General features: G+C 35.1%; 2 long non-coding RNA genes across 5 annotated transcripts in view; one reads left to right on the top strand and one right to left on the bottom strand.

The window, feature by feature from the left end:
* Nucleotides 1–372, bottom strand: part of LOC111096765 — a 72162-nt gene extending 71790 nt beyond the window's left edge. For 2 of the 3 annotated variants that reach the window (XR_005362477.1, XR_005362476.1), the window contains exon 1: nucleotides 256–372. This is a non-coding gene — a long non-coding RNA (uncharacterized LOC111096765). The remainder of the gene's footprint in view (nucleotides 1–255) is intronic. The other variant, XR_005362478.1, reaches the window with a different exon arrangement.
* A 4180-nt stretch (nucleotides 373–4552) lies between these two features.
* Nucleotides 4553–12402, top strand: part of LOC119872694 — a 44374-nt gene continuing 36524 nt past the window's right edge. For both annotated transcript variants that reach the window (XR_005361702.1, XR_005361703.1), the window contains exons 1-2: nucleotides 4553–4624; nucleotides 5941–6011. This is a non-coding gene — a long non-coding RNA (uncharacterized LOC119872694). The remainder of the gene's footprint in view (nucleotides 4625–5940; nucleotides 6012–12402) is intronic.

Below are 12402 nucleotides of genomic sequence, written 5' to 3'. Positions count from 1 at the left end.
CAGACTAAAGTGAAAAAGAGGAAACTTCAGAATGAACTAAGAATACATATAAGAACTTGTTTTTGAAACTCTGCACACCTTATTTGACTACACAACTCCAGAGGCATTCCCAATAAATTCTGGGGGGAAAAATGGAGATGCCTGCTAGCTCTGCTATTATTCAACAAGTTTCCAAAGTTCTACCTGATGAAATAGGATAATAAAAACATAGAGCTATAAATACTGTAAAGGAAGTGACAAAATACCATTACTTACAGATTATAAGATTGTCTACTCCAAAAACTCAGTGAATCAAAGAAAAAATTATTGGGAGCTAACACTGAAATACAGTACGGTTTAGTTACAGAATAAATAAAGAACTCTAAAGCTTTCCAATACAGTTGCAATAACCACTTAGAACACATAAAGAAAAAGAGATTCCATTTGCCATGGCAACCAAAATAAAAAATATCAAGAAATAAGAAAAAATGTATTAGTCAAAGAAGTCTACAACACTTTACCTAGCTATATATTTACATACCTACATGCATGAGTTTGTGTATGTGCACAAGTAAATAGAGCAATATCCTATGTTCTTATCTGAAAAGATACAATTCTGTGAGAAACTAATTCTTCTGAATTAAACCTTAATGATTTCAGTAAGTTTTCCAAATACTGAACTTGAAAAACCTATACTATATTTCTTCTAACAAAATAAATGATAGAGTAGCTCATTTCAAAAATAAAAAAAGAAAGACATACTTAGTTCTTTGTCTTATGAATTTTTACAATTCAAAAATTAAAACAGTATGATGCTGGTACAGAAATAGATCAATAAAAAAGAAAGAATGTCTAGAAACCAGCCATACTTCCTATCAGGATTTAGTACATGATACAGAGGCAATCTCAAAAAAGTAGGAAATCATTTTGTTTATAAATGCAAAATTAGGTTATACTTCACATATTATACCAAAACGAATTGCAAATAATTTATTTCTTTAAAGATTATTTATTTATTTATTCATGAGAGACACACACACAGAGAGGCAGAGACACAGGCAGAGGGAGAAGCAGGCTCCATGAAGGGAGCCCAACGTGGGACTCAATCCCAGGTCTCCAGGATCACGACCTGAGCTGAAAGCAGACGCTCCACTGCTGAGCCACCCAGGTGTCCTGAATTGCAAATAATTTAAACACAGACATACTTTTTAAACTTCAAATAATAGAAGAAATATTAGTGGATATTCATGTAATTTTAAAGTGTAGAAGTGCTTTTGTATATGATTCTAACATCAAAGAAGGAAAACAAACTGATATTTGGAAATACTGATAGATTTACCAAATAAAATTTTAAAACATCTGTAGAAAGAAAGAAACTTAAAAAAAATGAAGATAAACTAGCACAACTATTTTCAATATATATAACAGTCAGGGTTAACATTTTTGTTACATAAAGCATGTTTCCTAATCAAGAAAGAAAGTAAAGGAGATATGAGATATAGACATGAATAGATAGCTCATTAAAGAAGATGTAAAAACCGTAAACTCTCTGAAGTATATAATAATTTCCCTCAGAACTTCCACTTCTATGATTTTTTTCTAAAAGAATATAGATGTACACATCTGCACTCACAGGCTTATTTAAGTTCAGGACGGCTTTGTTTGTATTAGCAAACAACTGTAGAATATCTGAATTCAATTCGCAAAAGGCCCATTGAACAAGAGATGCGTTGTCTTACCGTGGACTAAAATGTATATTTTAGAAGAAAAATTAGTGATATAAAAGTTGTCTGTGATTAATTTTTGAATAAAAGTGCATGTGGCAGAGTAACCTATTTAATGATAGACCTATTTAATGATATTTTTGTTAAAAGTTGTATATGTTCATAACTACATATATGCATATGCTTCTTAAAAATTATAGTTCATAATATTAACAGTGACTAGATCTCTGTGGAATTATTGAATTATAGGTGTTCTTTTTATTATCTTCATTGTTTAACTCTTATTGTTTTTAAATATATATATATATATTTCTTGTATATGATATATTCCTTTTTTCTTTAGAAAAGTGATTTTGGACAAAATATTGAAACCAAAGAATATTCTGTTTTTGTCAAACTTTCTGAATCCCTTCTCTAAACTACTACTCCCCTCCTCTAGTCAAATGCCTTGTAAAATTGCAAAAGGCTTAGCCTTGACCCTAGGCATTCACTGGGCTCCAACCCAATTTCCAAACAGTTCTACTACCCACAGCCATTATAGTATCTCTAAAAAATAACCAACCACAAAATCTGCTGTTAGCTAAAAGTAGAAGAAGCAACTATATAAGCTAATCTTCATTATTCTAGAAATTAGATAGAACATGTTTTCTACTCATAAAAGAAAAGGAGTCAGTTCTTTCACCTGTGAATTACAAAGTGTACTTTGCATTAAAATCTAGGGATTCTAGACAAACTGTTCATCCAGATGAAAGGTATAGTATCCAATCCTTACTATACAGTTAGGAGTTCATGAATTATTGGAAGAGTTCATTGAAAAAAAGGAGACCACCAGTTGACCAACAGTTGGCCCAGGAGAATCAAACACTCTTCACCTCCAATCCTTTGCTTGAAATGTACTTTCCATCCAACATTCCCACATTAGGTGCTAGTTGAAGGACTTAGCCTTGAGAGATGAAGGTGGTGTTGACACCCTCTGAACTAAATATGTGACTGAACCTAGGTAAGGCCTCTAAATAAACTTGAGGTTCTGGCTGGTGGGTGTGGAGATCTATTTATCTTGCAGCTGCCCCAAGACAAACCTCATATGTAAATTCTCCTGCTTATTAAAAGTGCCAGCTACCAATCAGGAGTGGCTTGCCTCTTCCATCTTTCCTTGCCCTCTGTGTACAGGAAGAAGTTTGCAAACTAACATAAAGGTATTTCAATTTCAATTTCTCTTAAAATTAGAAGATAAAAACAAATACAATAATAAGAAATAATAATAATATTCCATTATCAATCCAGCCTGGATTGCATTTGTCTTTTACCAACACAGTCATTATATATATTACATATATATATAGATTTTATATATGTAAAAATACATAAAAATATATATATATTTAGAGAGAGAGAGAGAGACCTATGAAGAGAGAGAGACAGGGACCTATGAAGGAAAGTGCCTAGGATTCTCAAAAGTCATAATATAGTCCTAAGTGATTCACAGTCTGAGTAAAGTGCAGAGGTTCCAGAGGACTTCAAAACTATCTGAAGGCTAGGGGTGCCTGGGTGGCTCAGTTAAGCATCTGCCTTGGGCTCAGTTCCTGATCCTGGGTCTCGGGAACTGGGCTTAAATTCTGCTCCCTGCTCAGTGGAGAGACTGCTTCTCTCTTTCCTCTGCCCTTCCCCCCTCCTTGTGTGCTCTCTCTTTCTCAAATAAATTATAAAAAAATATTAAAAAAATTTAAATTTGACTACTAAAAGTCAAATATCAGAAGACAGTTTCAAAGTTAGTATTTTGGAAGCGGGAGATGTCTAAAGAAAAATAATGTATAAATTGCTCAGTAAAAATACAAACTTTTGTCAAAAGATGAGTGTCTGTGTGTGTTTCTGTGTATTTACATGCTGGGTCTCAATGTAAAGTGTATTTCATACTGTGGGTCATAGTCAAATAAAGTTTGATAAAAGCACTATCAGGAGAAGACCCCATTCAAACTCAAGCCTTTGTCCTGCCCCAGAGGAAGAAAAGGCAGGCCAGGGGGGTGGGGGAGAAGGAAGAGGAGGAGATAAATGGCAAATGTCAGGGCTTCTTCTGAGCAAAACATCTGTTTAAAAAAAAAAATTAATCCAATGCCATTTTTCTTGAGAATAAAACCAAAGCAGAACCTGAAATGGCACTGACATTGGTGGCCCAAGTGTCCCCTACTGCTTTCTATTAAGTCTGAAAGAAGAGGAATAAAAGCTCCATGAGAGACTTCAGTTTCATTATGTTCCCTGCAGTCTAAAAAGCAATGGTAAGTGGCGTCAAGGTCTTTAAAGAAATCTGAACAATCACAACAGTTTCCAAAATGTTTACTTTGAAGGAAGGAACGTGTATTTTTCTCCACATGAAAACAACAACAAAAGAAGCCGTCATTCCCAAATCTGAGTGCACAGATGAAGAAATGTGGGAAATGGGCTGGCAAGGCCTTGACCCCTTCCCCTCGGGAGGACTGGGTCCCTGATGAAGCAGATAAGCCCTCACTTTCTCTGAAAACACCTGTCTTGTTTCACACTAGCTCCCATGTTGCACATAAAAACCTAAAATGTGTGTGTTGTGTTTTTAATTCACTATTTGAAATACATCTCTGATATTCTCTTTGGAATTCTTGTTCATGTTTTATAGTTTTTGTTTATAAGACAATGTAGTTTTCACATCCAGAGTGAAAGTCCCAGAGAGATGAGGCTATTTATGGCTGGCTTTCTTCAGTGCATGTGTGGGGGCTCAAGAAAATGATATTGAATGAAAATGAATGAATGCATGAGAATTCCATTAAAAATCACCACAAGAATTCTAAATTCCTTATATTCATTTATTCTAATTAGAATCTATCTAGGTCTCATTTTCCTGAATGAAATGGGGAGTAGTCTTTGATAATCTCTAGTTCTTCATCCTATTAAATGTAAGTCTCACTTCATACCACATGAAAAGTTTTATGAGATTGGGGCAGAGTGTGCCCTATATACATTTAAACTTGATTGTCTACAGCGTTATTTCTCAAAGAGTGGTCTGAGGACAGGTTTCAGTATCACCTGGAACACTTACTAGAATGGAGGTAGGGATCTACATTTGTAATAGGTAGTCTAGAGGATTGTTAAACAAAAAGTTAATTAATGCATCAGGACACAAATTTAGGGAAATCCTAGATAGCACTGGATCTGGGGGAAGAACAGCAGCACAGGAGGAAACAGGGGCATTGGGGTGCAAAGTAAACATGACTGGTCTTCCAAGTTAAAGTGAATGTATTTTCACATGCTAAAAGAATAGGGAGATGAGTCCATAGCAGGGCTGAGGGTATGCTGTCCCTGTATCTAGCTTGACAAAGTTCTCCTGTTATTTAGGACAGTCCAAGGAATAAATTACTGAGAGTTTGAAGAATATCACAGGCTTCGGAGTCAGACTGGTTATTTGCATGTAGCCCAGTCAGCCTCAGGTATACGGTGATATTCTAATACCGGCCTTACAAGGTTACAGAGAGAACTCCATTGAATCTATTAAAAGCATCTAGCAAAGGGCTGATGCTCCTGTTTTTTGTTTTTTGTTTTTTGTTTTTTAATTTTATTTATGATAGTCACAGAGAGAGACAGAGAGAGAGGCAGAGACATAGGCAGAGGGAGAAGCAGGCTCCATGCACCGGGAGCCCAATGTGGGATCCGATCCCAGGTCCCCAGGATCGCGCCCCGGGCCAAAGGCAGGCACGAAACCGCTGTGCCACCCAGGGATCCCTGATGCTCCTGTTTTAGTGTCTACTTACATGTACTGCTATCTTCATTCATTTGTTTATGTATTTGGATGCATTTTCAATGTTAAAAATTGAGGTAATATAAATTATACCTAATACTTAGAACTCCACATAGTTTTACAAACATTATCTCCTTTATTCTTCATAATGCCCCAAGACAGAAAGATTATCATCCACATTTCATGGACAAGGGAATTGAAACATTAATAAGTGACAAACTTTCCCAATATTATCTGGATTTACAACTCACTATTTACAATGTATGAGGTTTTTTCTTTTCAATGTATGAGTTTTGAGTAGGATATGAAGATGCACGAAACAAAGGCTTCAGTTTTTAAGATTCTTTTAGGGCAAATGCAGGATATGTACACACAGGCAGTCCCTAACTTACAATTGTTTGACTTGATAATGGTGCAAAAGCAATACACATTCAGTAGAAAACATACTTTGACTTTTGAATTTTGATCTTTTTCCAGACTAGCAAAATACGGTATGATCCTCTCTTGTGATACTGGGCAGCTGCTCAGTCAGCCACATGATCACAAAGGTAAAGGACCAACACACTTACAATCATTATTTATCCACAAAACCATTCTGTTTTTCATTTTCTGTATTCAACAAATTACATGAGATATTCAACACTTCATTATCAAACAGGGTTTGTATTAGATGATTTTGCCCAACTGTAGTATAATGTAAGTATTCTGAGCATATTTTAAGATAGGCCAGGCAAGCGATGATATTCAGTAGGTTAGGTGCATTGAATGCATTTTTGGCTTACAATATTTTCAAACTACAATGGATTTATCAGGACACAATCACATCATAAGTCAAGGACATCTGTAGAATTAATGAAAAAACATTAATATGTTCCAAGGGTTATGAATAGAAAACTATAAAAGTTCTGGAGAGGAATAAGTCATTTTCAAATATAGTAATAAGGAAGATTTCAAGAGAGCGATACCTTTGAAATGTAGCCTTGAAAGATTTTTCTGGAAGGGTCTGGCAGGTAAAGCTGTAGGAAGGTCCATTAAAGGAAAGGGCACAGCAAAAATAAAGTTGCAGAGAGGGAAAAGCACAAGAATATGATGGGAAAAGAATAAAAAAGCCAAAAGTAAAAAATGCATGGGCAACAAGGTAAAGAAAAAGCAAAATGACATTCAGTAGAAATCCTGTAAATATTTATGAAATGAATACAGAGTTAATTTGAAGCCACTTGAGGAAGCCTTGAATGTCAGGCCAACGTTTAGACTTTTCTAGCAGGCACTAGGTAACCATTTCAGGTTTTTGAGTCAGAAATGACATGATGAGAGCATATCATAACTTTGGAGGAAGTTTCAGGTAGCCCAAAGAGGGGAGAGACAAGAGCAATGATGGAGAATAAAGGATGAAGGATAATGAAGGATTTTTCTTACACTTAGCATATAAAATTATTTATACACAAAAATGCAGATACATACATACACCCCTACATTACAGCCTCTAAACACAGGACCATACTTACATATTCACCCAAGAAGACAAGTATATTCTCCCCTCGGGAAAGTCAGACCAATGCACACCATTTTTTTTTCATTTCCCCATTAATTTTAATTACAGAAATGGAATGTATTATGTTACCTTTAAAACTGCATATCATGGATGCATGCTGAGATCACTTTCAAACTGTATTTCAAATAATTCAATTTCTAAGGTCTGTGTTTAAAGGAGATAGGAAGGAACTGACACTATATAGTTTACATATCTGCATTTTAATATGAGTTTTCTTAAAGGACTCCCCTCTAACAAATTACATCTTTTGAATCCTTTAAATAAATACTTTTGGGGTTTGTGTCCTAGGGGAGGACACAAACCTGCTTAGCAAGAAAGACAAGAGACTAAAAGCACAAGGCCTTACTGTCAGCTTTGTAACCTTCCCCAGTGTTTGCAAAGTATTGGGCTATTTCTGAACCAATATTTTGGTAAGTTCCAACTGTCATCAGCTGGGAAATGTGTTGTTCACCTCCCTTCCCTCTTCCTGAACACCTTGTCCTGCAGCATAGATTTCTCCAGCACAGACAGAAAATACAAAATGCATAAGTCCTAGTAATCATACAGAGGAAGGGCTCCATTTGCATACCCTTCATAATTCAATTTAATTTTTTTTTTGTCAAGAGTTCTGAATGCTTTGTGTTTGCTTTAATCAGAATGTTGACATTTACACTGAAGCCAATTTCTCTTTTTCTCCTCCGTGTTTTGTTTAACCACGACAAGTGACAGCAAACTGGAAAGAACAGACTTTTTAAATTGGCTCCTTGCCCGGAATGCATCATTTCTCTTGTAGCTTTTCCCCCCTTCCTATGCATCGCAAGAGGAAATGTGAAAACATACTCTGCGAACACAAGAGTGAGGTGTTAGTGCTTTTAGATAAAGATTTGTGTTGTATTTTAAAACTAGATTGCTGTACAGTTTCAAGCTATTAGCAGGAGCCTATTACATTGTGGCTCTGAGTCCTTGGAGAGATATGCTTAGTATATTTCAGTAATTCAAGGCAAATAGGAAACTACATATGAAAATATTTAATAGCAAAAGCATCAACTGCTGAAGGCTGCAGGAAGCAATAAGCAAACATGGCACCTGCCATTAACTCTTTCCAACAATATTTTCTCTGATCTTTTCCTGTCATGCCCCAAATGGTGGAGGAAAGCACCAATGTGAAAATGAATCTCTGGATGTCAGCCATTCAGAAAAGCCTCAGTGTAGCAAACACCCTGTCTCCATAGCAGAACATGCTATTTTGGGGTTTCACGCTTGATGTCGAGTAGTTCTATGAGAATGTAGCTCATATCTGAATTAGAATTTGTCTATATATTTGATCTGATGTTTTAAACCAAAGCTAAGTTTATAAATGGCTTTTATCAAACACAGAAAAAAATAGAACCAAAGACCCACCCAGTTGAAATAAAATGTGTCCCTTCATGAAATTTACTTATGCCTCAACAAAAGGACAGTACACAGGAAAAGACTGGGTTAAAAATAATGAAATAATAAATTTTTCTCATAAAGTGTAACTTGAAGAGACAGAAATCCCTTCAATATATCTCTGAAAATATGTCTTCTTCCTGTGTTATCAGAAATCTGATCTAAACAAATAAATTTCAGAGAATTAACTGAAAGGAATCAAAAGAAAGATCTAATGAGAGTGATGTACTCTTCCTGATGTTCTGCTTCTTACCTAATGTGTGAGATCCCACATGATGGCCATCAGAAAGTAGCCATGCAGAAAACAAGTCACCTGGACAGTAATCTTCAAACTCTGGATTATGATTTCTTTTTATTTTAATTGCTCATGGACATTGTATTCTTAACTATAAAAGCATAGAATATAATAGAAAATAACAGAAGATTTATATTTTAGAAAGCTAAGCATTGTTGCAGGAAACTTTTTTTTCCCAATTAGATCTGTGTGTATGTGTATGTGAATTTGGTCACGATATAAAAAATATTTCTTACTGTTGGTTAGCAGTTGAAAAAAATTTCAAAAACACTAAAACTGCAAACATACTCAATTATACCTACCCTGTCCACCTGCTATTGTGCCTCAGAATACACCACTGCAATTTGTTGAAAATGAGAGGAAGTCTGTTCCTAAACACAAAATGTGACTTTACCAAATACTTCTCTTGCCATCAGAGGTGCCTGGGAGAACATAAGATCACTTGATACTTTAGCTAAGACATGAAATAGTCCCTGGTATATACAAAAGCAGAAATAAGTGAATAACATTAATATGGAGGACAGATAAGAAAGGGAAGGTAACAGTAAAAGAAAATCACCCCAGATGATGCCATTTGCTGACAAGGAATCTGTTAAATGTCTGTGAAAGGGCTGTGAGGTTAATATGACTGGAATGAGAGAGGCCACAGTCAACTTAGAAATTTAGGATTTTGAGAAATTACTTTGGGCTAAGGGTATAATGAATATACTAGTTTCCTAGGGCTGTCATAACAAAGTACCATAGACTGGGTGGCTTAAAAGAACAGAAATTCATTCTCTTACGGTTTTGGAAGCTAGAAAAAAATCAAGGTGTCATCAGGACCATACCCTCTCAAAAAGCTTTAGGGAAGAATTTGTTCCATGCCATTCTCTTAGCTTATGGTATTCCTGGCATTTCTTGGCTTACAGATGCATCAGTTTAATCTCCATGTCAAATGTCACAGGGCATTCACAATGTGTTCCTGTGTCTGTTTCTATTCTCCTCTTATGAGGATACTAGTCATATTGAGTTAGGGCCCATCCTAATGGCTTTAATCTTCATTTGATTACACCTGCAAAGTGCTTATTTCCAAATAAGGTCACATTCAAAGGTACCAGAAGCTAGAATGTCAACATACCTTTTCAAGGACACAATTCAACCCATAACCCATCCCCATAAACCCAAGGAAATGATTAAAATGTTTTCATACCTAACCATTTTCTGAGATAAGGAAGAGGAGGAGGAGGAAATGGAGGAGGAACAAATGGAGTAGAGAGAGTTATATATCTACAAACAAAAATTAGCTATTAACATGAAAGTCATATACAAGGATGTGAAAAACAAAAGTATTCTGAGAATGGTAGTCTAGGTAATACAGAGCAAAACAAGAAAGACTGGGAAAAATATTTTATTTATTTTTAAAAATTTTATTTATTTATTCATGAGAGTCAGAGAGAGAGAGAGAGAGAGAGAGAGAGAGAATGGCAGATATATAGGCAGAGGGAGAAGCAGACTCCATGCAGGGAGCCCGATGTGGGACTCAATCCCAGGACTCCAGGATCACGCCCTGAGCCAAAGGCAGACAGTCAACTGCTGAGCCACCCAGGCATGCCTGGGAAAAATATTTTAAATAACATATTTGAAATCATCTGACTGCTTACACAGGAATGGAGAATTATTACAGCAAGATTTGAAAGAAGAAAGAAACCCAGAGAGCTGAGATTGGTATTTCAGGTTGCTTTTCTTCTCAGGGTACTTGCCACTTCTAGAAGAGGAATTGGGAGACCGAAAGGCTAAAATCTTGAAAATTGTTTATGACAGACTCATGGAGCTTAGGATTATTGGAATTCAAAGCCTATCAATAGAGTCCCTGGTAAGTTGTGCCCATCAACATTTTCAGTTGAATTTCCAAGTACTCTGACCCAGAAATAGGAAGTGAACAGAATAATAATTGGGGATATTAGAGTTCTGCTTTTTTTTTTTTAAATAGCTATTTTCATTTATTTATTTATGATAGTCACAGAGAGAGAGAGAGAGAGAGAGAGAGAGAGAGAGAGAGAGGCAGAGACACAGGCAGAGGGAGAAGCAGGCTCCATGCACCGGGGGCCCGATATATGGGATTCGATCCTGGGTCTCCAGGATCATGCCCTGGGCCAAAGGCAGGCGCTAAACCGCTGCGCCTCCCAGGGATCCCTAGAGTTCAGCTTTAAATCATCTTAATACCTGGTTAGGTTAAGGCCCTATAGGATTATTAGTCCTAGTACAACCTGCCAGAAGTAAATATAACACTCCATGGAAAAATGAAACATAATCCATGATTTCAATAATCTCTAAATTTTATAGGCATAGAACTGAGCACTCAAGGGAAAATAACCAGGTTTTAAAAAAATGCAAGAAAATGTGACTGAAAAATAAGAGAAACAATGTATAACAAAAGAGCCATAAATGATCAACGCAATGGAATTATTATACATAAACTTTAAAATGGTTAAATATAGTAGATTCAAAGAAATAAAAGGAAAGATGAAGAACTTACTCAAACAAGAAAATATGAGAAGCAAATGTACATTTTAATTAAAAGAAATGGAAATTAATTAAGTATCCTATGGATGGAAGAGAAACCAGAGAACTAGAATAGATAACAAATGTTCAGAGACCAAAAAAATGTATGTTTTCATTAAAGGGTAAAACTCATTAGAGACATAAACATATACCAAAGAAAGTTCTAACAGAAGTGTAATTTGAGATCCAAAAGAGGAAGGAGGGGAAAAAAAAGTTTAAAGAGATCATGGTCAAGAATTTTCCAAATTGATTAAAAGAACACCAATCTACATATTCTACAAATACAACAAACACTAAACAGGATTAATAAGACAAAATTCTACTTAGATACATCACAGTAAAATGGCTGAAAAACAAACCTTAAAAGAGAATCTTAAAAGCATCAAGGGTGGAAAGAAAGGACATATTTTCTTCAAACGAGCAACAATAAACACTAAGATTAAAAAGAAATGTTGTCTACAGAACAATGGAAACTAGGAAGAAAAATGGAGTCATGTCATCAAAGTATTAAAACAAACAAACATAAAACCTGCTAAGCTAGAGCTCTACAACCAACTAAAACATATGTTAAGAATGCATAAATCTAATGGAATAAATATTCCACATGAGACAAAGATTTTCAAACTGAACAAAAAAAGTCCATCAAAGGTTGCCATTTTACAAACTACATATTAAAACCTAAATATGAAAATGTTAATATTAAAAGTGGAAAATTAGAGTATTGAAATATTAAAATATTAAAAGAACTGTTACTAATACTTATAGATGAAGTAATTTTTTAAAAGCATTACTAGAGATAAAGAATGATCTTTATTTATGATTATGTTATGCATGTGTGTGTGTGTGTATATATATATATAGAGAGAGAGAGAGAGAGAGAGAGGAGAGAGAGAGAGGTTTAACATGACAAGTCACAGTAACTGAAAGAACAAATGATGAAAAATCAGAAAAAAACAGAATAGAAATTTGAAAAGAATATTAACAAAGCTCACCTAATGAGCATGTATAAAATATAAAAACTGAAGAATAAAAATAAAATATTTTTAGAAACTCTGGGGAAAATTCAATCAAAATTAACTATATACTAGGTGGCAAAGTGAGTCTCAACAAAATTCAAAGGATTAAAATCAGATTAAATTTA

This window comes from Canis lupus, chromosome 7, assembly GCF_011100685.1.
Source record: "Canis lupus familiaris isolate Mischka breed German Shepherd chromosome 7, alternate assembly UU_Cfam_GSD_1.0, whole genome shotgun sequence".
In the NCBI taxonomy this organism is placed as follows: domain Eukaryota; kingdom Metazoa; phylum Chordata; class Mammalia; order Carnivora; family Canidae; genus Canis; species Canis lupus.
This window is presented reverse-complemented; position numbering and strand designations above follow the sequence as displayed.